The sequence below is a fragment of the Telopea speciosissima genome, chromosome 9, assembly GCF_018873765.1.
Source record: "Telopea speciosissima isolate NSW1024214 ecotype Mountain lineage chromosome 9, Tspe_v1, whole genome shotgun sequence".
NCBI lineage: Eukaryota > Viridiplantae > Streptophyta > Magnoliopsida > Proteales > Proteaceae > Telopea > Telopea speciosissima.
This window is the reverse complement of record NC_057924.1, coordinates 55337264-55360148: the sequence shown is the minus strand read 5'-3', so window position 1 is coordinate 55360148 and position 22885 is coordinate 55337264. Positions and strand designations below refer to the sequence as shown.

Here is a 22885-nt window from a genome sequence, read left to right as displayed (position 1 = left end):
CCTCACATTGGAATGAAGAGAAAGATTTGAGAATAGAATTTTCTGGCCAATTTAGCCTTCGAATTATGGGAGATCCTCCTTGTTTCAACAGCAGAGATAGCAGTGGGTGAGAGACCCAGGCTGAGAGAGCCATTCCCCTACCCCCCCCCCCTTCTCTTCTATCCTCTTTCTTCTCTTCTCCTCCCTTCCCTGTTTGATACACACTGCTGTGCTGTTTCTGTGACTGCAATAAACTATTTTGAACCTACCCTTTGAAGACCAAATTCAATTCCCAATCATCTTCAAGGTTTGCTGCTGTTGCACACCATTAATAGATCCTTATCGTGTTGATCCTGGCTGCAATCGATCTCTCACTGGTTTCTCCCTGGTTCGAGGTCAACTTTTGCATTAGAAAATGGATTGAAAACACTAATCTTTTTTAATGGCAGATAGCATGAAGAAGAAACATATTTTTTAACTGCAACAAAGTGACTGCTTACAGAAAGAACATATTCCTGTGCACATATACCAAAATGCTTACATGTCCACATGTCAAACATGTACCAGGACAAAAGGGCCACGAAAGAACGTAATTCCGGTGCACATACAGAAATGCATACATTTCCGCATGTCAACTTTTAAAGTTTCCATAGCGAACATGTTGTACATGAAAATGATGAACACTGATACACATGTACTTCTCCTGATTGCATAGTTATACAACTTTGAAGGGGTGAGAGGTTGTGTACAAGAAGGAATTGAACTGAGGTGGGGATTGGTGCTAGAGTTCATGATGCAGAACCAAGGGTGTACTCAAGGAAGAAAAAGAAGAAGGCTGCTGCCTACCTTGGCAGGCAGCCACGATTTTGAGTCTCAACTACTGCTGGTGTAACACTGTTCACGTGGACAGTGCTGTTCTATTGGGTTGTTATGTTTTAATTTTTGAGTCATGTAATAAACCAATGAACCAGCTGGTTCAATTGGTTTAGTTTAAGTTATGGTCAGCCATGTGGGCTAAGTTAGTAGTCTAGGATATTTACTTTCTAATTTCATGTTAGTAGTTAGTTTTTATTTTCATAATTAGTAGGTGATTAATATTAGTAGTCCCATCAGTTAGAAGCTGATTGTGTTTTGTAATTTTGTAATTCAAGTTAAGGATCAAAATTAGAAATTTCTAATTTAGGACTTTCTAATTTTGTTCCCTTGCCTTTTCTCTCTGTATGACAGTCAATAAATACAACCCAAGAGGCCTAACAGGCCATGATTTCTATTCTCCAAAAAACTGCTGCTTGCATGTTGCTTCAATGAAGCTATTTCCATTTTGTTCAATCCTTGGTGATGGAGCTGGTGTTTGATCCAAGCTGACTCCATGCGGTGGGAAGCCCAGGAGGTTACTCTTCAGTCCTTGTTTTCTTTCTGTTTCAAATTCTCAAGCCATTAGAAGCCTCATCCCTTCAACCGAGCTGTTCTGCTGCTGTTCAGACTTTCATTCTCAGGTTACATTCAATTTTCAGCCTAACCTTCTAATTCAATTACACCGTTCCCCTACTCAATCCAACCATCACCTTTCCTCCATCTTTTGAGCACCTTTTCCCCCATCCTACAGCTCCACTCGATCCCCCTTTCAGACCCTTCTGATCTGTTGATTGGCCTCCACAAGATATCTCCCCAAACCCATTAAATCCCTATTTCCTAGTCTGCTACTCAAATCGGCAGAGAAGAAAAACCTTCTGCAGAGTTGTTTTCATTAATCCCTTGGTTTTCCTACTGTCCCAGACCTATCCCTCCATACTAACCTCACCCTTGAACTAAACCATACCGTATCAAACCATCCCAGCCTTAACCCATCGAACTGAACCAATTTGCCCTGATTTCAGATCCTGTTTTGGGACTGGTTGAATTTTCATTCCTGCCCTACATTAGTTCAATTCTGGGCAACCTCTCAAGAACATGTTTCCCAATCTATTCCAGATGGACTGCAGGAAGGAAGTTGTTGGAATATGGGTATATCGTGTGACATGGGTCGACCCATAATATAAGATCGACCCATGGGGTGTTACTTCTATTTTAGTTATTTCTATTTTAGTTATTTCCCATTCCTAGTTCCATTCTAACTCTATTTAATTAGTTGGAGTTAGAGTTATAGAGTTAGAGTCATATTTGTAATAGGAAGCCTATTTGTAATAGGTTCCAGCTTTAATATTATAAATACATATCGTGGAGGGCTATCATACTAAGCCATTCACTTATTTGTACATGGTATCAGAGCCTAAATTCGATATCTGAGAAATAATTCTGACCTCCTCCATTGTCTCCCTCCACAATTGATCTCTCCTAGATCAACTAATCCATAGTCCTAAAACCCTAAACCAACCGAGACCCTTCTTCTCTCTTCTCTTCGCTAGTTTCCTTTGTTTCACAGGGGCGGTACTTGGAGGTGATCGAGTGCCTGCCCTAGAGCCTACCTCCTTTCTTTTATCCTTTTTTTTATGATCTCCATGCACAGCGAGATCCCTGTTTGAAGTTTAGAAGACCTGCAGATCTGTTTTTCGAAGCACTGCAGAATTCCTCTCGAGAACTGCAACTTCTTCTTGTTCGAAGATCTACAGACTCCTTTTTTGTTTGAAGACCTGCAGTTTTTTTTGTTGAAGAGATTTCTTATTGAAGACCTGCAGTTTTTTTTGAAGACCTGCAGCAGTTTTTTTGTGAAGACCTGCAGAATTTTTTTTTCGCAGAAGTGCAGTTGTTTTATACTTGAAGACCTGCAGATTTATTTCTGTAACTCTGCAGTTTATCCTTGTTCGAAACAAATCTGCAGTTGCTTATTTACACAACCTGCAGATTTTTATTTTTGAAGGCCTACTATTTTTTACCTACTGCAGAATTTTCTGCAACTTTCTGAATCTCTCGGTTATTGAAGATCTCACAGTATGCCTGACTCAGATGCATCTACCACCACCACCACTGGCCAATCCTCTACACAGGGAAACCATCATGACTATCCCTCTTTTCCTGTCAGCCCGATAAAGCTCGATGGCACTAATTACTTACTTTGGTCTACACAAATGTTTCTTTCCATTGATTCAAGGGGCTATAAGGGATATATATATGGTACCACTGTCAAACCCAGTGAAGCTGGTCCATTACAAGACAAGTGGAGTTCCAGCAACTCTCTTGTTATGGCTTTTCTTCTTAGTGCAATGACTCCATCCATTACCCGTGGCTATACACTACTTGATTCAGCCGCAAAAATTTGGAAAGCTGCTAAAGGTACCTATTCCCAGGTAGGGAATGATGCACAAGTTTATGATATTCAATGAAAGATCCATGCAACCAAACAGGGTGAACTTACTTTATCTGAATACTACTGTGAACTCCGTAGCCTGTGGCAAGAGCTTGACCATTATGATAACTTTCAGCTTGATTGTCCTTCTGATATTACCAAATTTCAGCTTAGGGAGAATAAATTCAGAGTATACACTTTTTTGACTGGCCTTAATGTGGAATATGATCAGCTTCGGTCTCAAGTTCTGAGTCATTCACTTTTTCCCACTTTGGAGCAAGCCTACTCTATGATACAATTGGAAGATACTCGTCGTTCCACCATGTTACCATCTACACAGCCAGAGAGATCTACTTTACTGTCTTCTAAGGGTAACTCTTCTAGTACACGTTCCTCGTCTGAGAAGGAACCTCTTAAATGTACTCATTGTGGAAAGGAACGACATACTGTGGATTTTTGCTGGAAGTTGCATGGTTGGCCATCTGACTCTTCTGATGGTGGTGGTCGTGGTAGCGGTAGAGGCCGTGGTCGTGGTTGTGGTGGTCATGGTGGCACACAGACCCATCTTTCTGAAGCTACTGAAACAGCACCTACTACCACACTTTCTGCAGAGGAACTTGCGGTCTTTCGCCGTATGATGACTAACTTCACCACTTTATCTGCCCCTGCCTCTACCTCGACTGTGGTTCCTTCTTCTGAATCGAACCTTGTTCTCTCCAAACCAGGTATTTCTTTTGCTGGTCATTGTGCTTCGGCATTATCTCATCCTTGGATAATCGATTCCGGAGCCACTGACCACATGACTGGTCAGTCCAATTTATTTTTCCGTTATTCTCCTTGTTCCGGCAAAGATAAAATTAAAATAGCTGATTTTTCTCTTTCCTATGTCTCCAGGAAGGGAGCCATAAATTGTTCTCCTTCTTTATCTTTGTCCTCTGTTTTACATGTTCCTAAGTTAACTTCTAATTTGCTTTCTATCAGTAGTTTGACAGCTGATCTTAATTGCAAAGCTATTTTTTATCCTTCACATAGTGTCTTTCAGGACTTGGGGACAGGGAGAACGATTAGAACTGGTAAAATGCGTGGTGGTCTTTACTTGCTTGACGATGATCTTATCTATAATACTGTCAATAAATCTGGACAGGCTCTTACTGCTACTTCCGCTGAACATCATTCATCTGAATTGCACCGATGGCATCGTCGACTGGGACATCCACCTTTAGGGACCTTAGCTAAAAAATTTCCTGCTTTATTTCAGCATTGTGACCCTCACTCTTTATTATGTGAGGCTTGTGTTTTTGCAAAACAAACTCGTTCTATTTATTCTAGTTCAAATAAAAGATGTTCTAAGCCTTTTTCTATGATTCATTCTGATGTCTGGGGTCCCTCACGTACCTCTTCTATTTCTGGTTTTAAGTGGTTTGTCACCTTTATTGATTGTCACACACGCACCACTTGGGTTTATTTGATGCGACACAAGAGTGTGAAGTGTTTTCATGTTTTAAAGTCTTTTATAGCATGGTTCAAACTCAGTTTCAAGCTACCATTCAAACTCTCAGGAGTGACAATGGTCGTGAATATTTAGATGTAGCCTTTCAATTATTTCTAACTACTCAGGGTATTATTCATCAAACCAGTTGCGATGATATTCCACCCCAAAATGGAGTGGTTGAACGCAAAAATAGACATCTTTTTTATGTAGCTCGCTCTATTATGTTTGAAATGCATGTTCCTTCTCATTTTTGGGGAGAGGCTATTTTGACAGCTGCCTATCTTCCCAATAGGATGCCCTCTCGGGTACTTGACTATAAGTCCCCTCTTGATCTTTTGAAGGGGTCTTCCACCTATATTATTCCTCCAAAAATTTTCGGATGTGTTTGTTTTGTTCGCAACCACTATGCCCATGGTAAACTTGATCCCCGTGGGCTCCACTGTATTTTCATTGGCTATTCTCCCACCCAGAAAGGGTATAAATGTTACCATCCTCCATCTCGTCGTGTTTTTGTTTCCATGGATGTAGTTTTTCATGAGGCGGTGGCTTTCTTTCCATCTTCGACACCTCTTCAGGGGGAGTCCATTCCTACTATAGAAGAAGTGTCGATTCCTATTCCTCCTCTACATGAACTTATTGATGACTATCATGTACCTTTAGATGATGATGTTCAGGGGGAGCAACAGGTACAGCCAGCAAAAGACTTTAGACACCAGTATTATCGAAAGAACAAAGAAGGGCAACAACAGCCCACCACTGCAGCATTACCATACCAAGAGTTATCCTCTAAACCAGGACCGAATGACACCTCCTCTGGTAATAATTCTAATCCCTTAGATGCTGCTCTTTCTCCTATTCCTTCCGATCCATCACTTGATCTACCCATTGCTCTTAGAAAGGGAAAAAGGTCTTGTACGCAACATCCAATTTCATAGGCTGTTTCGTATGAATCTTTATCCCCATCATTTCATGCTTTTGTTTCCTCTTTATCTTCTGTTTCCATACCACAGACTTGACAGGAGGCATTTGCAGATACTAGGTGGAAGGAGGCCATGTTCGAAGAAATGCAAGCTCTAAAGAAGAGTGGTACATGGGACCTTGTCACACTTCCACCACAAAAGAAGACTGTTGGCTGCAAATGGGTCTTTGTAATTAAACAAAAAGCTGATGGAACTGTTGATTGTTTTAAAGCAAGGCTGGTTGCTCGCGGATTTACTCAGACATATGGGATAGACTATTTGGAGACTTTTGCACCTGTTACCAAAATGAATACTATCAAGGTAATACTCTCTTGTGCTGTAAACTTAGGATGGAGTCTACAACAATTTGATGTTAAAAATGCTTTCCTCCATGGTGAATTAGAGGAAGAGGTATATATGGATATTCCTCCTGGTTTTTCATCTGCTGCAACTTAAGGCAAGGTTTATAAACTTAAGTGTGCTTTGCATGGTCTGAAACAATCACCACGTGCATGGTTTGGTCGCTTTCAGACGGCAATGTTGACATTTGGTTATAAACAGAGCAACGCAGATCATACCTTATTTATCAAGACATCGGGCAGCATTATTACTCTCCTCATAGTATATGTTGATGATATCATTGTATCTGGAAATAACTCTGCTGAAATTTCCAAGTTGAAGAATTATTTGGCCAAGGAATTTGAGATTAAGGATCTAGGCATACTTCGCTATTTTCTAGGGATTGAAGTGGCCCATTCTTCTCAAGGGCTGCTCTTATCTCAACGCAAGTATACTCTAGATCTTCTTTCTGAAACTGGCATGTTAGGCTGTTCTCCTGTGGATATTCCCATTGAGGCAAATGTTCGTTTCCGAGACACTGATGATGAACCAGTGGACAAAGGGAGATATCAGAGGCTGGTTGGGCGACTAATTTATTTATCTCACACTAGGCCTGACATTGCCTATGTTGTAAGTCTTATCAGTCAATTCATGCATGATCCTCGGTCTAATCATCTGGAAGCGGTACTCAGGATTTTGAGATACTTGAAGTCAGCTCCTGGAAAAGGAGTGTTATTCTCTCGTCATGAGCATTTACAAATTGAGGCCTACACTGACTCAGATTGGGCTGGTTCCCATGATCGAAAATCCACCTCAGGTTACTGTACATTTGTGGGTGGAAATTGTATTACATGGCGCAGCAAGAAGCAAACAGTGGTGGCCCATTCCAGTGCAGAGGCTGAATTTAGAACTATGGCTCCTGGTATTTGTGAACTATTATGGCTCAAAACCTCGTTACAAGATTTGAGCATTCCTATTACTCTGCCTATGCGACTCTACTGCGACAGTAAATCAACAATAAGCATTGCCCATAATCCAGTGCAGCATGATAGGACGAAACATATTGAAATTGATCGTCATTTTATCAAGGAGAATCTGGGTAATGGGACGGTTTGTGTTCCTTATGTTCAATCTAGAGAACAGCTGGCTGATGTGTTCACCAAAGGTTTAAGTGGAAAAGTTTTTCAACCTCTAGTGTGCAAGTTGGGCATGACTGATATCTACGCTCCAACTTGAGGGGGAGTGTTGGAATATGGGTATATCATGTGACATGGGTCGATCCATAATATAAGATCGACCCATGGGGTGTTACTTCTATTTTAGTTATTTCCCATTCCTAGTTCCATTCTAACTCTATTTAATTAGTTGGAGTTAGAGTTATAGAGTTAGAGTCATATTTGTTATAGAAGTCCTATTTGTAATAGGTTCCAGCTTTACTATAATAAATGCATATTGTGGAGGGCTATCATACTAAGCCATTCACTTATTTCTACAGAAGTTTACATTTCTGATTACTGGCTATCTAATCTAGAAGGAGCTTCAAAGACTTGGAAAGTGCTAAATTTGCTAAACTACATTTACTGGAGAACACAAATATTTGCAGAACAGAAGATGTTAGAAGTTGAAGTGAGAAAACATGGATGCTTTACAGTTAAATCTCTGTTTGGAGCCTATCAAAATCATACCAAGAAAAGTCTCCCACAAAACAGTACAAATAAAAGGGGCCTATCAAGTATCAAGGTACATTATTTTTATGGGGAGTAGCTTTAGTGGAGAAATTACAACAGACAATCTGATTGTCAGAGTCATCACTTGTCTTCCTCTCTTTAGATATGCCAAGTCTGTTAATTATATTTTTATTAATTTCTGATGAAATGTCCTTATAAAATGTAGGTGTGTGCCAATTGCCATCATATTGAGAGAGCATAAGATAGTGACCATTCCCCATTGACATGGTTAGATTGTTAGAATTCTGGGATCAAGGATTAAGGGCAAGAGGTTGAGGCACTGATATAGCAGCACGCCTTTTTTCACATGGGAAAGAGAAGGGAAAGAAGAGTGCTTAGCCAAGCCTATCGTGGAGACTAGTCTCACCAGCTCAGTCCAGATTTTGGAAGGTTTTATCAGTGTTCTATAGCACAAACCAAGGACCCTCATTGGTTACTCATTTGATTTGCTATACTATTCAATTAGCACTAGGAATTGAAGTTGTTATCTTCTAGTAGCATAAGGCAATCCTGTTTTGAATACAAATTTGAGTTTTAAGTGGAGGGCCGGTAGGAAAGAAATTGTATGGGAGAGGGGAAACATAGTTCAAAAAACTCGCCAAGATCTCAGCGAGATCTCGAGAAACTCGAGCTGGTCAAGACGAGATAGCATGAGAAATAGAAAAATGCAATGTTTCGAAAAACTCATCCGAGATTTCAAATATTTCGAGAAATCTCGGTAAAATCTAGAATATTTCAAGAATCTCGACCTCCTCAGTACTTGTAGAGTCATAGTATTGTATTGTAGGGACTTGGGAGTTGAGACGTGGAAGACTAGGATAGTAAGGTGTCTATGACTTATGTATTATTCATTGTACTTGGGTTGGGTGTCTGTGTAATATGCATTGTGAACACTTCACTGTATCTTGTGGTTTGTAGTAGAAACTTTAAGTCTTTAACTATTTCTTAAATAATTATTCATTATTATGCGTCTTCATTCATTATTGCATAATTTACTTGTTTTACTTACCAATTATGTCTCATATCATTCAAACAATGTGTAGAATAGGCAATATTACATTAAGGGTTTGGCCTTTACTGCCAACCAAGGGTGCAAATCCAAAACATCAAATTCAGTGTTTTTTTTTTTAAATTGAAGCTTTAAATATGTTTATTAAGACTAAAACAAGCTTCCCTTCAAGTTTCGGAGCCAACTGTGGCCATTTTCTCAATGAAACATAGTTTTGAAACATGAGGAGAAATCGCATAAGAAGAAGAAGGGGGGGAGAAGAGTGCACACACACAGCCACACAGGCTACTCAAACCATAACTATTTCATTGTATTCAATATGTTCTTACATTGGTTACAATGCAAGTATTTAAAGGGGAAAAACAAAGACAAAAACCAAAGACTCAATGACTCCTAGTTAGACTTTAAAACTGAAACTGAAATAACAACTTGCAATATGAAACTCAAACTCTACCTCCTACGTACTCAACTCAAAATAAAAAACTGAAGTAAATAAACTACTAAATAAATAAACTAATTCCAACCCTTGTTTGACCAAAAACCATTGGGCTGGTTATGTTTGGGTTTGGGTTTGGGTCTCCAAATCCTATCATGCTGGTCTAACCAGCCAAGTGATACTACATCAATTCTCCCCCTCTGAAAAGAACTCGACTCCATCGAATTTGGAAAAGGACCAAGAAGGCCATCTGAAGCAACAAACTAGAGGAGGAACAATCCCACGACTTTCTTGAGTTTAATGTCAGGGAGATCCTTAGCGGGAAAAACTTCATGGTTTTGTTGTCGTGCTTGAAAGAGTAGGTATTCACATACCTGCAATGTTGTGCCTTCTTATCAAACAACCACGGTCAACCAAGAATAATATGACATACTTTCAGAGGCAGGATGTCACAGTGTACTGTATCCACGAATTCACCAATAGAGTAAGTGGGTAAACACTTATCTGTAACCTTATGATTAGTGTTGTTCACTCATACAACTTTGTAAGGAGTTGGATGTGGCTCTGTCAGCAATCTCAACTTACAAACAGCTTCTTCAGAGATGACATTAGTGCAACTACGGACTACCTCCATCAATTACCAGACTACATAATTGTTCATTGCACTTCACATGGGTCTGAAAGATACTGTTGCGACGCCAATCTTCATCCTCAGTGACTTTGTGAGTGGTAAGAATAGGATGAAGAACATAACAACGATGTTGCTCCTCATCACTATCATTGCCATTGACTTCACCTGGTGCACACTCTGGCAGTAAATCAATTGTTTCAACACCAAGGTGTTCTTCTGGAACATAAAGGATAAAATGATCCTTATCAATATAAGCCACCAAACGGTTGGGACATTGAGCAGTGACATGTTCATATCATTTGCATGTAAAACACTAATTGGCAACCGTTGGCATTATAGAAGAGTTGTCTAAACCACGCTGAGGCGCAGAATAATTTCAAGTAGGTCATGAAGATGCCCTATCAGAATCACACCGAGGTGGAGAATATAGTCGATTAGGCCGTGAAGATGTTGTAGATGAATTAGTAGCCTGTGGTTTGCTGAATGACTTTTCTTGGGGGAAAGACTGTTGTTGATTATAATTGTTATCCCTACGAAAAGTGTCTAGAAAATTCCTTCGAGTGTAGAGTCGTTTCAGATTTTCTTCTACCTAATTTGCAACTTGCACAGCATCTTCCATTGCAGGCAATCAACTGGATGCTAGACCAGCACTGATCTGAGGGTGCAAACCATTGCAGAACTGTGCCACCGAAACTTCTTCATCTCACTCAAAATCAGACCGAGTATCATAATGATAAAATCTAGCAACAAATTCCTCAACTGTTAGGTTCTCCTGTTTCAACTGTGCAAACTTGAGGTGCATGTGTTGCTTGTAGTCAGTAGGTAAGAATCTTTTGTTTAGGACTTCATGCATTTCAGCCCAAGTAGTAACTAAACCAATGCCTTGGGTCCGATTCTGTTGTTGTTGTTTGATCCACCAAACTCAAGTTGTGCCTTTTAGTTTAGCTTCTACAATTAAAACTTTCTTGACCTCAGTCAAACTGTACCATCTGAAAAAGGTCTCCAAACTGTGAATCCAATCAAGGTGTTGTTCTGGATTATTATCCCCCATAAAAATCAAGGACATCCAACTTTGCTGCTCTTTCAGCTCCATAATCATCATAACAACTAACTCCATAAGATGGTGGTTGTGGTGGAAGTGGTGTATGTTGTGGTGGCGGTAGTGCATGAGGTGGTGGTGGGGTATCATGATGCGGGTCCTGTGGGACGGAGCTGGAAGAATCCCCAGATAGCATGGGACTCTTTCCTTATCAGAAGCTTTCAATAATAGAAGCTTGCATAAATTCCATCATTGTCTTAATGGAATTGAAAGCAGCAGTGAGAGTATCAAATTTTGCATCGGATTCAGCCTTATAAGAATTGAATTGATGGAGAAATTCACTGTTGGCTACCATGGTTAAGCTAAACAAGAAAACTCTCAAAGACACTTATCCTTTGATAGAGAATGGCACTGGCTGGTCAAGACCTTCAAAGGCAGCACTATCTGTGACACGGTTGGAAAGCTAGTTTTTGGCTTTGCTGTATATCACATTTGGATGGAAAAGAATCTTAGAAGATGGACTTCCAAATCTCGTTCCTTTGATTCGATTTGGAAAGCCATCTCTTTTGATGTCTCCTCCAAGCTCACCTTATGCTCCCAAAAACCCTTTTTTGACTCCCCGAGGAACAGGCATATTGTTGTTACCTGGGGATTAGACATGTTAGATATGGGCCAGAATACCGTGGGGGGTATTCTGGACTTTTTTCCTCTCTATTTATTTAGTTGTTTGTATGTGGTTTAGTCCCACATTGCTCATGTACATATGTTTATTCTTTTATTACTCTTATAAATAAAGAAGTGATTGGGGTGACTCAAATCATCCAAGCCTTTCCGTAATTTTAAATCTCTCTACATGTTATCAAAGCTGATATCGAATTAGGGACCAACCCCATCGTTTTTTTTTGTTTTTTTTTTTTCCTCCCTTCTTCCCCTCCTTGTTTCTCCTTGGTTCTCCCTTTTTTCTAAGGGCAGCACTACAAGAGGTGGTCGTATGACCTAGTTGCTGCCCCTCCCAACCTCTTTTCAGTTTTTTATGACTTAAATACTGCTCGATAGCTGCTGGACTCTCCCTGCCGCATTGAAGTCTTCAAAGTTTTTTCTGGAGATCAGCCCCTACCATTATTAAAGGCTGTTCTTCACTTATTGAGGTTTCTTCAGCACCTTTTCCAGCACCTATTCAGCATCTCTTCTCCTTCATTGAAGACCTCCACTCCCAATCGATCTCCATCTTCAGGGTTTTGACAATTGTCGACTTTGGGTGTGGGGCTGCTTGTTGCTGCTGCACTTTGGTTCTTCTTCTGCCAGGCTGATTCTATAATTACCAGGAGACACTCGGCTGCAATTTTTGGGCTTCTACAATCCAGTTTTGAAGACTTCTCTGAGATCGATACACACTTACAGGGTTTTTTCAAAACCCTGACATCTATCGATCTTGGGGCTGCTGCTGCCCATTGGACCTGAGTTTCTACAGGTTGTTTTCTTCATTATAAAGCACCAATCGACTTCAGTTGCAGCATTTTATCTGCAGTTCTGTGCCTCACTTGTCCCTTTATCAATTTCCACAATTCAGGGTTTTCTTCAAAACCCTGACACTATCGATATAGAGGTTTCCTTGTGCTGCTGGTTCTGTTTTTTGGAGAGGTGATTCAGCCTTTATTTTGAAGTTGGACTTATTTGCTGCCAAATATGGGTGATTCGATCAATTCTTCAGCTACTTCAGATCAGTCACTCAATGATGGTCACAAGACAGAGTACCACAACTTCCCACCAAATCCTATTAAACTTGATGGATCGAATTACCTTCTCTGGTCCAGATCTACCTCGTTTGCCATTGCAGGCCGTGGTCGCACCAGTCATATTAATGGCACTTGTGTTATGCCTACTAAACAAGGGCCTGCTCAGGAAAAGTGGCTTGCCAATAATGGTGTTCTGATGTCTTATCTGATAGGCTCTATGACTTCTGATCTACAGCATAACTTTCTTCTTCTGGACACTGCCTCCCAGATTTGGGCCGCCTGCAAGGAAACATATGGGCAGCTTGGCAATGATGCCCCAAGTATATGAACTCCGGAAGAAGGTCCTTCACACCACTCAAGGTGAACTTTCAGTGTCCAAATACTATGCTACTCTCCGTAGTCTGTGGCAACAGTTGGACCATTTCTCAGACTTTCACCCTACTTCAGTGGCTGATATTGCTTCTTATAAGAAGCACGTGGACAAGATCAGAGTATATGATTTTTTGGCTGGTTTGAATGTGGAGTATAATCACATCCGTGTTCAGGTGTTGGGCCATAAGCCATTTCCCACACTTGACCAATCTTATGCATTGGTGTCTTCTGAGGAGAACCGGAGGGCTGCTATGTTGCACCCTCCGACTACAGACAAATCAGCTCTCAAGGCTACTGCCCCGGCCACTTCTGCTCCTAGTAGCACTGCTGCTCTTGGTGATTCTACTACAGCAACTGTTGTTTGTGAGCACTGTCACAAACCCTATCACACCAAAGAGAAGTGCTGGAAACTTCATGGGAAACCAGCTGATTTTGAAGCTAAAAGGGCTGCCAAGAACAAGAATAAGCCAAAGACCAAGGCCCATCAGACTGAGACTGTTACTGCAGCCCCTGCTATTGACCCTAGTCTATCCCAGGATGATCTACAGGCACTCCTACGTATGCTAAGGTCTTCCGCTGCCGCTGCCGCTGCCTCTACTACATCAGCTACTGCCAATTCATCTGATCCTTCAGGTTCACACTTTGCCCGGTCAGGTATTCCATTTGGAGGTCATTGTGCTTCTGTAGCTTCCCATCCTTGGATCATAGATTCTGGAACTACAGATCATATGACCAGTTCCTCTAGTTTGTTTCACAGATATTCTCCCACTTCTGGGAAAGACAAGGTCAAAGTGGCTGATGGTTCTCTTTCTTCCATATCTGGAAAGAGAATCATCAACTGCACTTCCTCTCTTCCTTTGACTTCTGTTTTGCACATTTCTAATTTTACTACTAACCTTCTTTCCATTAGTAGTATTACTCGTGATCTTAACTGCAAAGTCACTTTTTTTCCTTCTCATTATGTGTTTCAGGATCTGGAGTCTGGGAAGACGATTGGATTGGGTAAAGTGCACGGTGGGCTGTATCTGCTTGATGACGGTCGCTTCTCTCCACCACCATTACATTCTCCGCCACACCAGAACTCCATGGTCTCTTCTGAACTCTACCAGTGGCACTCTAGGTTAGGTCACCCCCCTTTAGGAATTTTAGCTCATTTATTTCCTAGTTTGGTCACCCTTCGTACTAAGGATGATTTTTTTGTGAGGCTTGTGTTCTGGCCAAACAGACACGTTCAAATTATCCCATTTCAAATAAAAGGAGTTCTTTTTGTTTTAATTTGGTGCATTCTGATGTTTGAGGCCCCAGTCGTAAACCATCTATTTCTGGCCATCGTTTGTTTGTCTCTTTCATTGATTGTCATTCTAGGCATACTTGGGTATATCTTCTGCACACAAAAAATCAAGTTTTTTCATGTTTTCAACATTTTCATAAAATTGTCCAAACTCAGTTCCAGGCTACTCTCAAAGTATTGAGAAGTGATAATGGAACAGAGTATACAGAATCCCAATTTCAAAATTATTTAGCTGATCATGGCATCCTTCATCAAACTAGTTGTGTTGATACCCCTGCCCAGAATGGTGTGGCCTAAATGAAAAATCGCCACTTGTTAGAGATGGCCAGGGCTTTGATGTTTGCAAGGAATGTCTCATCTCAATATTGGGGGGATGCAGTTCTCACTGCGGCCTATCTCATTAATAGGCTGCCTTCTAGGGTTCTTGACTCTCGTAACCCCTCTGATATTTTAAATGGGAATTCCTCCTTTATTGTGCCTCCCAAGGTGTTTGGTTGTGTCTGTTATGCTAGGGATACTCGATCTCCCGGCAAACTTGAACCTCGAGGCCTCTGTTGTATTTTCTTGGGTTATTCTCCGACCCAGAAAGGTTATAAGTGTTACCATCCCCTTTCCCGCCATACCATGGTTAGTGTGGATGTTATTTTCCATGAGTCCCTTTCTTATTATTCTTCGCCACCTCTTCCGGGGGAGAGTTCTAGTGAAGATGTGCCTTTTGAGATTCCTCTACCGGAGGTTCCTCAGGCTGCTGTCCAGCCTTCTTTACCACCCATGGCTGCTGCCCAGCCTTCTTTACCACCACCCACAGCTGCTGCCCAGCCTACTTTGGATGGTCTGGCCGTTCCTCCCTCACCTGATGGGAATCCTTTACAGGGGGAGACCATAGAAAATAGTGTTGTTAATGTTCCTATCCAGGGGGAGCTAACTCCTGTCCGGAGAACTATTGGTGAATTTCATAAGAGAATTGACAACTCCAACATCATCACCTATACAAGGGGCAGATCCAACAGAGGGCAGCTGCAATCCACTTTAGCACCAGTACCCATCCAATTGCCAGCTCCAGACCCGGATACTTCATCTCCTGGTAACCCCTCTTCTTCCGACCTACCTATTGCTCATCGCAAAGGTACTAGGACTTGCACTATACATCCCATATCTCGCTTTGTTTCTTATAGCTCTCTTTCTCCGTCTTTTCGTGCTTTTGTATCTTCTCTTTCTTCTGTCTCTGTTCCTAAAAATTGGCAGGAAGCATATACAGATGGAAACTGGAAGGCTGCAATGTTGGAAGAAATGAGAGCACTACACAAAAATAATATGTGGGATCTTGTGGCTCTTCCTCCAGGGAAAAAACCAATGGGATGTAAATGGGTCTTCGTGGTCAAACAGAAGGCTGATGGTTCAGTGGATCGGTATAAGGCACGTCTGGTTGCAAAGGGGTTCACTCAGACTTATGGAGTTGACTATCAGGAGACCTTTGCACCAGTGGCAAAACTCAACACTATCAGGGTGTTATTATCTTGTGCTATAAATCTTGGGTGGGATCTCCAGCAATTAGATATAAAGAATGCCTTCCTCCATGGGGAGCTTGAGGAGGAGGTATATATGGACATTCCACCAGGCTTCTCTGATGACAGGACTAAGGGCAGGGTCTGTAAGCTGAAACGTGCTCTCTATGGGCTAAAGCAGTCACCTAGAGCCTGGTTTGGCAGATTTCATAGGGCTATGATTTCAGCAGGTTATAAGCAGAGCAATGCTGATCACACTTTGTTCATCAGACGAGTTGGTGACAAGGTTACTCTTCTCATAGTCTATGTGGATGATATCGTGGTGACTGGTAATGATGGTGCTGCTATCAGGGATTTGAAGCTCCTCATTGGCCGTGAGTTTGAGGTCAAAGATCTAGGCCCTCTCAAATATTTTCAAGGGATAGAAGTTGCTCGCTCTTCAAAGGGCATCTTTCTTTCTCAAAGAAAATATGTCCTTGATCTATTGACTGAAACAGGGCTGCTAGGTTGTCATCCTTCAGATACTCCTATGGATGCTACTACAAAACTTAAGGAGAAAGAGGGTGAACCTGTTGACAAGGGTGGTTATCAGCGGTTAGTGAGCAAACTAATCTACCTTTCCCACACAAGACCTGACATAGCAGTTGTTGCAAGTATGGTGAGCCAGTTCATGCATGATCCCTATTCCTCTCATATAGATGCAGTCCATCGTATTTTGAGGTATTTGAAGTCTGCTCCAGGAAAGGGAATCCTCTTATCTGCCAATGGCCACCTCAAGATTGAAGCTTATACTGATGCCGATTAGGCTGATTCTCCTGGCAGGAAATCTATCTCTGGCTATTGTTCCTTTGTGGGTGGGAACCTTGTCACATGGCGTAGCAAAAAGCAGAATGTTGTGGCAAGGTCTAGTGCTGAAGCCGAGTTTCGTGCGATGGCCCAAGGAATTTGTGAACTTCTATGGCTTAAAGGATTATTGCAGGATATTGGTGTCGCTGTCCATCTTCCCATGATGCTTTATTGTCACAACAAAGCTGCCATCAGCATTGCTCATAATCCTGTCCAGCATGATCGCACTAAGCATGTAGAGGTTGACCGACATTTCATCAAAGAAAAGCTTGAAGCCGGCCTCATTTGTGTTCCCTTTGTGAAGACTACTGATCAACTTGCTAATGTGTTCACTAAAGGACTGAGTAGCAAGCTGTTTCATCCTATCTTAGTCAAGTTGGGCATGCATGATATATATGCTCCAACTTGAGGGGGAGTGTTAGATATGGGCCAGAATACCGTGGGGGGTATTCTGGACTTTTTTCCTCTTTATTTATTTAGTTGTTTGTATGTGGTTTAGTCCCACATTGCTCATGTACATATGTTTATTCTTTTATTACTCTTATAAATAAAGAAGTGCTTGGGGTGACTCAAATCATCCAAGCCTTTTCCTAATTTTAAATCTCTCTACAAGACAGTTCTCTCTTGCGACCTCCAACCTCTTAAGGATGACCTGATTTTGTGTTTCATCTCCCCCCCCCCCTTTCTCTACCCTTTGTTTATTCCCCCCCCCCCCTCTTTTATTCCCTCTTGCCCCCCTCCTGGGGTTTGGTAATATATTTATTCACCAAAAAGAAAACTCTCAAAGACAGCTTGAATGGCAAAACAGTATATAAATGGAAATTCCGAATAGAGTAGCGGTACTGTAATATTGGATATGTAAGTTAGGAATCCACAAGAATATTATGAATAGGGAGAAGGGATAAACTTGGAAATAAGTAAAAAACAAAAGGACATAATATAATAAGGATAAAGAAAAAAACAAAGGGGTGGGTTTTAAAATTACTTATCGTGGGAAGGAACTTTCAGGAGTGGAAGTACACTTCTGACTTCGATTTGGTGTTGGATTATGTCAAATCAGAGAAGAGACGGCAGGAGAAGTGCTGTGATGCGAGGGAGCTGACCAACTCATGGCTGGGAACTTCAAACCAGGTATGTAATTTTTATTTTTTTCCTGCTTTAATTCTCTGCTTCTCTGCTTCTCTTCTTGCTTGCTTCTTTTTTCTTTTTTTTCTTTTTTTTTGGTTCCTGGTTTCTGGCGGAACACGAGGACGGGGGTTTCTGTGGAAGCAAAGGGGGGTTTGGGATGGCAGAAGGGAAGGAGGGGCTTGTGGTAGGTTTTTTTTCTGCTTTTACAGGCTTACAGTGGGGGGGTAATGAAAGGTGAATAGGTTACTGTTGGAGTCGGGAGGGGGGTTGGGGAGATGGGGCTGCGGTGGATTTTTTCTAAATATATACAATAATAAAAAAAGGCCGTACCCAGTGCACAAGGCTCCCGCGTTTAGCAGGGAGGTTGGGAATTGCTGCTGGTGTTGTCCGATCACAACCAAAACGAAAACAAAGGAGGGAGATGGGATCCTTCGGCTCTGATACCAAATCAGTGGAGTGTCGGTGGGAAAGAAATTGCAGGGAAATGGGGAAAACGCATAAGAAGAAGGGGGGGGGAGAAGAGTGCACACGCACAGCCACACAGGCTACTCAAACCATAACTATTTCATTCTATTCAATCTATTCTCACGTTAGTTACAATGCAAGTATTTAAAGGGGAAGAACAAAGACAAAAACCAAAGACTCAACGACTCCTAGTTAAACTCTAAAACTGAAACTGAAATAACAACTTGGAATATGACTCTAACTCTAACTCCTACGTACTCAACTCAAAATAAAAGACTGTAAGTAAATAACTACTAAATAAATAAACTAATTCCAACCCTTGTTGAGCCAAAAACCATTGAACCGGTTCTGTTTGGGTTTGGGTTCGGGTCTCCAAATCCTATCATGCTGGTCCAACCACCCAAGTGATACTGCATCATTAAGTTGTGAGAGCATTCCGACTTGAGTTTTCTACTAACTCTAATCGCCAATTCCTTCCCCCAAACTTCCCGGAATGCCAACCAGTAACGTTTATTCGCTTGAATTATCCGCGGAGAGGAAATTGATCAATTCAGCTCAATTAAATTTCTAACCAAGCATTGCTTGAGCCATACCTAGTCTAATCCCTGGTCATTTAAATTTACGAACATAAGGATTTTTCATTCAGAAAATAACTGGACATTTGAGAGTAGACCAGCACCTATCCAGTCGATTCATAGAAAAATACCAACCTCTACATCAAATTGCACTTTCACTAAAAGAAAGGGAATAAATGACAAAAAATATACTGAGATTGTGATATTATCATGTAAAAAGGTTGCACATATTCACCTCTCCAGTAGGACCAAGGAGAAGCGGTCTAACCAAAAGTGGTGGCAATGGTTTGTCTTGTTGGTTTCATGTTGTACCAAGACACAATTGTGATACAAGATGACTCAGCTCCGACAGATACCCATTTATTAAACAAATCTTATGGGTCAACAAGAACACAACATGACAGGTTCTGTCACTGGGTCATGTTTCGGTTAACACGACAAGAGCAACATGAAAATACTAAAACACCAGCGACAATCCTATTAAAAGATAATAAAAGGTCAAATAGCCATGTTTAGCAGGTGCAGTACGAAAATGACTTATTTGCTTGGTAACTTTTTCATGTTGACCTGAAATTGACAATAAGCAGAAGTGCCAACTCATGTCGAGTTTGACACTGACATCAAGTTATACATCTACAAAATATAAACTACGGAATCTGGACCAAGAGGAACATCATGTGATTGTAATATCAACTTTGCCAGTTCAGGATCCTTTGGTAAAACAGATTTGAATACTGCGAAAGGTATGACACATATTTGTATTCCAGCTACTCACTGAACTTGGTAACTTTTCCATGTTGACCTGAAATTGACAATAAGCAGAAGTGCCTACTCAGGTTGAGTTTGACAGTGACATCAAGTTATACATCTACAAAATATAAACTACGGAATCTGGACCAAGAGGAACATCATGTGATTGTAACATCAACTTTGCCAGTTCAAGATCCTTTGGTAAGACAGATTTGAATACTGCAAAAGGTATGACACATATCTGTATTCCAGCTACTCACTGAACCGAATCAAGCTTGTTAAATAAGGGAACTCGAGGAACGCAATAAATAACGACAAAGAAGAAGGGGTCATTGAAGTTTTTTTGTACAATTTTTCTCATATGCACAGTGAAACATTACAACCAGTACATTTAGGCTCCATTTGGTGACAATTCCGCTGTGCGAGAGTGATCCTAATGTGAAAGTGATTTTTCCTGATCCCGCTCCAAGCGAGTGATCTATGGGAGTAAAGTGGCGTTTGGCGTTTGATAACAAGGCGTAAGAAGTGATTCTAAAACAGAAAAAGAACAGAAACAGCATTTGGAAGGCATTTTTTACAGAATCATTTCTGGCACTACACTCAAAAATTTACAAAAATGCCATCATCACTGATGGCTTGCATTGCATCATAAAAGAAACACTGCATCAACAATGCTGCACACATCACATTCTGATTTGTTACTCCCTTACGTCCTCTATAAAGGATTTGCTTTCCCCTAAGCATGGTACAAGGTTTCACGAAATATCAGTGATATTTTATGAAACATTTCAATTTCACAGTCTGTTTTGTTTCAACAGCCTGCGATATACAACTTTGTCAAAGTTTAGATCGAATTATCGGCGAAATTATGAACAGTTTCGCCGATATTTCGGTAGAAATTGTTACACCCCTTTTATATAAAACCAAATTTTGCACAAAATGGGTCGAATCGTGCTCTTCGCCTGATTTCGACTCCTGAACTTGGAAAACTCCATTTTTTTTCCAGTTGTCTTGGCCAAATCACTGGCATACAAGTGATGCGGAATCCGGGTTCGAAAGAACTTCTTGGGTTTGCTATGGGCCCACTCACTTAACAAATAGCACAACTTGAATGAGTACTGGCAACTTTGTAAATATTCAGAACTGTCTAATACCCTTTTGGTAGTGAGAAATAGAAATAGGGACAAATCAGTAATTAAAATTAAAGGGGACAATTCTGGAATTTAATATTGAGATAGGTTTATGTTTGGCATCCTTACCATAACAACTATGGGCATGGGCTTACGGATGAATAGAATAAAGGGCAAGTGGGGGTATTATGGAAAATAAGACTAAAGAATTAAACTATCAAAAGAGAAGGAAACTAGACAGGCCGTCTCTTACCTTTGGAAAACAGAACAACAGCAAAGGGCAACTGATTTGGAAGAGAAGATTTCCTTCACGCGAAACCTGATGGGCTTGGGACTTTAGGAATCTGAAACACAACCAAGATTCCCTGAGATTCAGGTGATAGGGAACCCTAACACTCATCCATATGGCAGAATGGTCCTTGGCAAAACCTCGCTGGCGGTACCTTCAAATGTGATTCTGCAACTGAATTTATATCTCACAATAAAGGAAGCTTTGGAGTGTAGGATTCAAAGGTGTTGGTCACATTTAAGAGCCTCACCTTCAATCAAAACCTTAAGTCAAATGGAACTCTATCGGACGAGTTACAGCGAACCCTTCCCTGGTCGTTACCGCTGGTACAGAAACTGAGAATGGGAGAGAAAAATCAAAGGAGAGAAAGAAAGTGAGATGAGAGAGGGAATATCAAAGAGGAGATAGAAGGATGCGCACACAGCTCTTGGCAGCACAGGTAAGCACTTCTTTCAATTTTAATCAAACAATCCAAATCTCAATCGTTGCATACATGTAGTTTTATAGAAATAAAAGAGTCCTAATCCTATTCCGAAACTGAAAGTAAATATTAACTCTAACTGGGACTCTACCTACAACTCTATGAAAGGATAAAATAAAAAGAAATTTATAAAATTAACTCATGAAACAAATCCCTAATCCTAGTGTTTGACATTAACTGCATCAACAAGCTTGAGACCAATGCTTGGGCAGTAGAGGAACACAGTGGAAGCTACAGTTTGCTGCGTTGTTGGAAGATTTGTGCAAGCCAAGTAGGAGGTATATCACTATTGCTGAACCTGATATATGTGACTCTTTGTAACAAACCATGTATGACGCATGATTTATCAAATCGCCTTACAATTTGATATCTATTCATTTTATATTTAAGTTACTTGAATTATATTCTAGTACTAAACATTGTGACGAATAGGCCATCTAAGAGAATGTACACAACATAAACTACCAACATAGAGTTTGAAGTCAAACTACCATTGTGGGTGCGATTTTTTAAAATCTAAGGGTTTCATTATGTTTAGGGGGCCTAAAATAGGGTGCCCTAGAGGTTTCATGACCTAATTTGGCCATTTGGCACCCGATACCAGCCATCGAAATTCGGAAAAAAATGTACAAGTCTCGACCATAATTTCGGTTTCGACCAGACTTGAAACCAAAACCTAATACTATGCCCCTAGGTACTTGAGTAGTAATGTGTGTCCCATAAATGGCATCAATACAGTCCTAATACGTACAACATTCATAATTTATTTAAACTAAGCCGAACAAAATTGTTACAAAAAAAAGAAAGCATTCACAGCAAAAGATATTCTAGAATACCTTGAAAATATGGGAAGTACTTGTGGTTTGTAGCAATCTTGATAGGGATTCTTTTGCCAGTTTCATTAAAGCCTTCAATACTATTCCGAAGTAAAGACTAACAGGTTCCCCCTAGTGCTGTAATCTTTCAACAATTTCTCTATTTCCACCCTTTTCTCAAATTGTATGCACAAATATTGCTATTTGCTAATCTACTCTAATAGAACGACTATCTTGTAACCAACCATAATGTTTCATTAAATTACATAAGTTTAAATACATATTTCGCTCCATCCTCTAAATTCATCGTAACATCAATATGCATGCCAAGACAAAACCTCATTTACCCATTCAGACTCCCATCTACATGGCTCTAGTATGGCTAGTTTCAGAAGAAGAAAAAAAATGTAGGAATGATAAGCGTAGTACAAACCAATGCGCTTCTTCCTCTTCCCTAGATTAGTCTATAACTTCATGATTCAATTGTTCATATGGATTATTATAGTCACTTGCCATTACTGTTGCACACCCAGAACGTAACATTATTACAATTGAGATATTATTATGTATGTATATAATGAAGCAGTTTAGTTACTCAAAGTTACTAA

The 22885-nt window shown here is 40.6% G+C and overlaps 1 protein-coding gene across 3 annotated transcripts in view; it reads right to left on the bottom strand.

Annotated features, from left to right (window-relative positions):
- Positions 1-22885, bottom strand: part of LOC122640098 (mitochondrial inner membrane protein OXA1-like) — a 73354-nt gene that overhangs the window by 48332 nt on the left and 2137 nt on the right. For all 3 annotated transcript variants that reach the window (XR_006329624.1, XR_006329625.1, XM_043833226.1), the window contains exon 3: positions 941-950. The gene's annotated coding sequence lies outside the window, so the exon portion shown is untranslated. The remainder of the gene's footprint in view (positions 1-940; positions 951-22885) is intronic.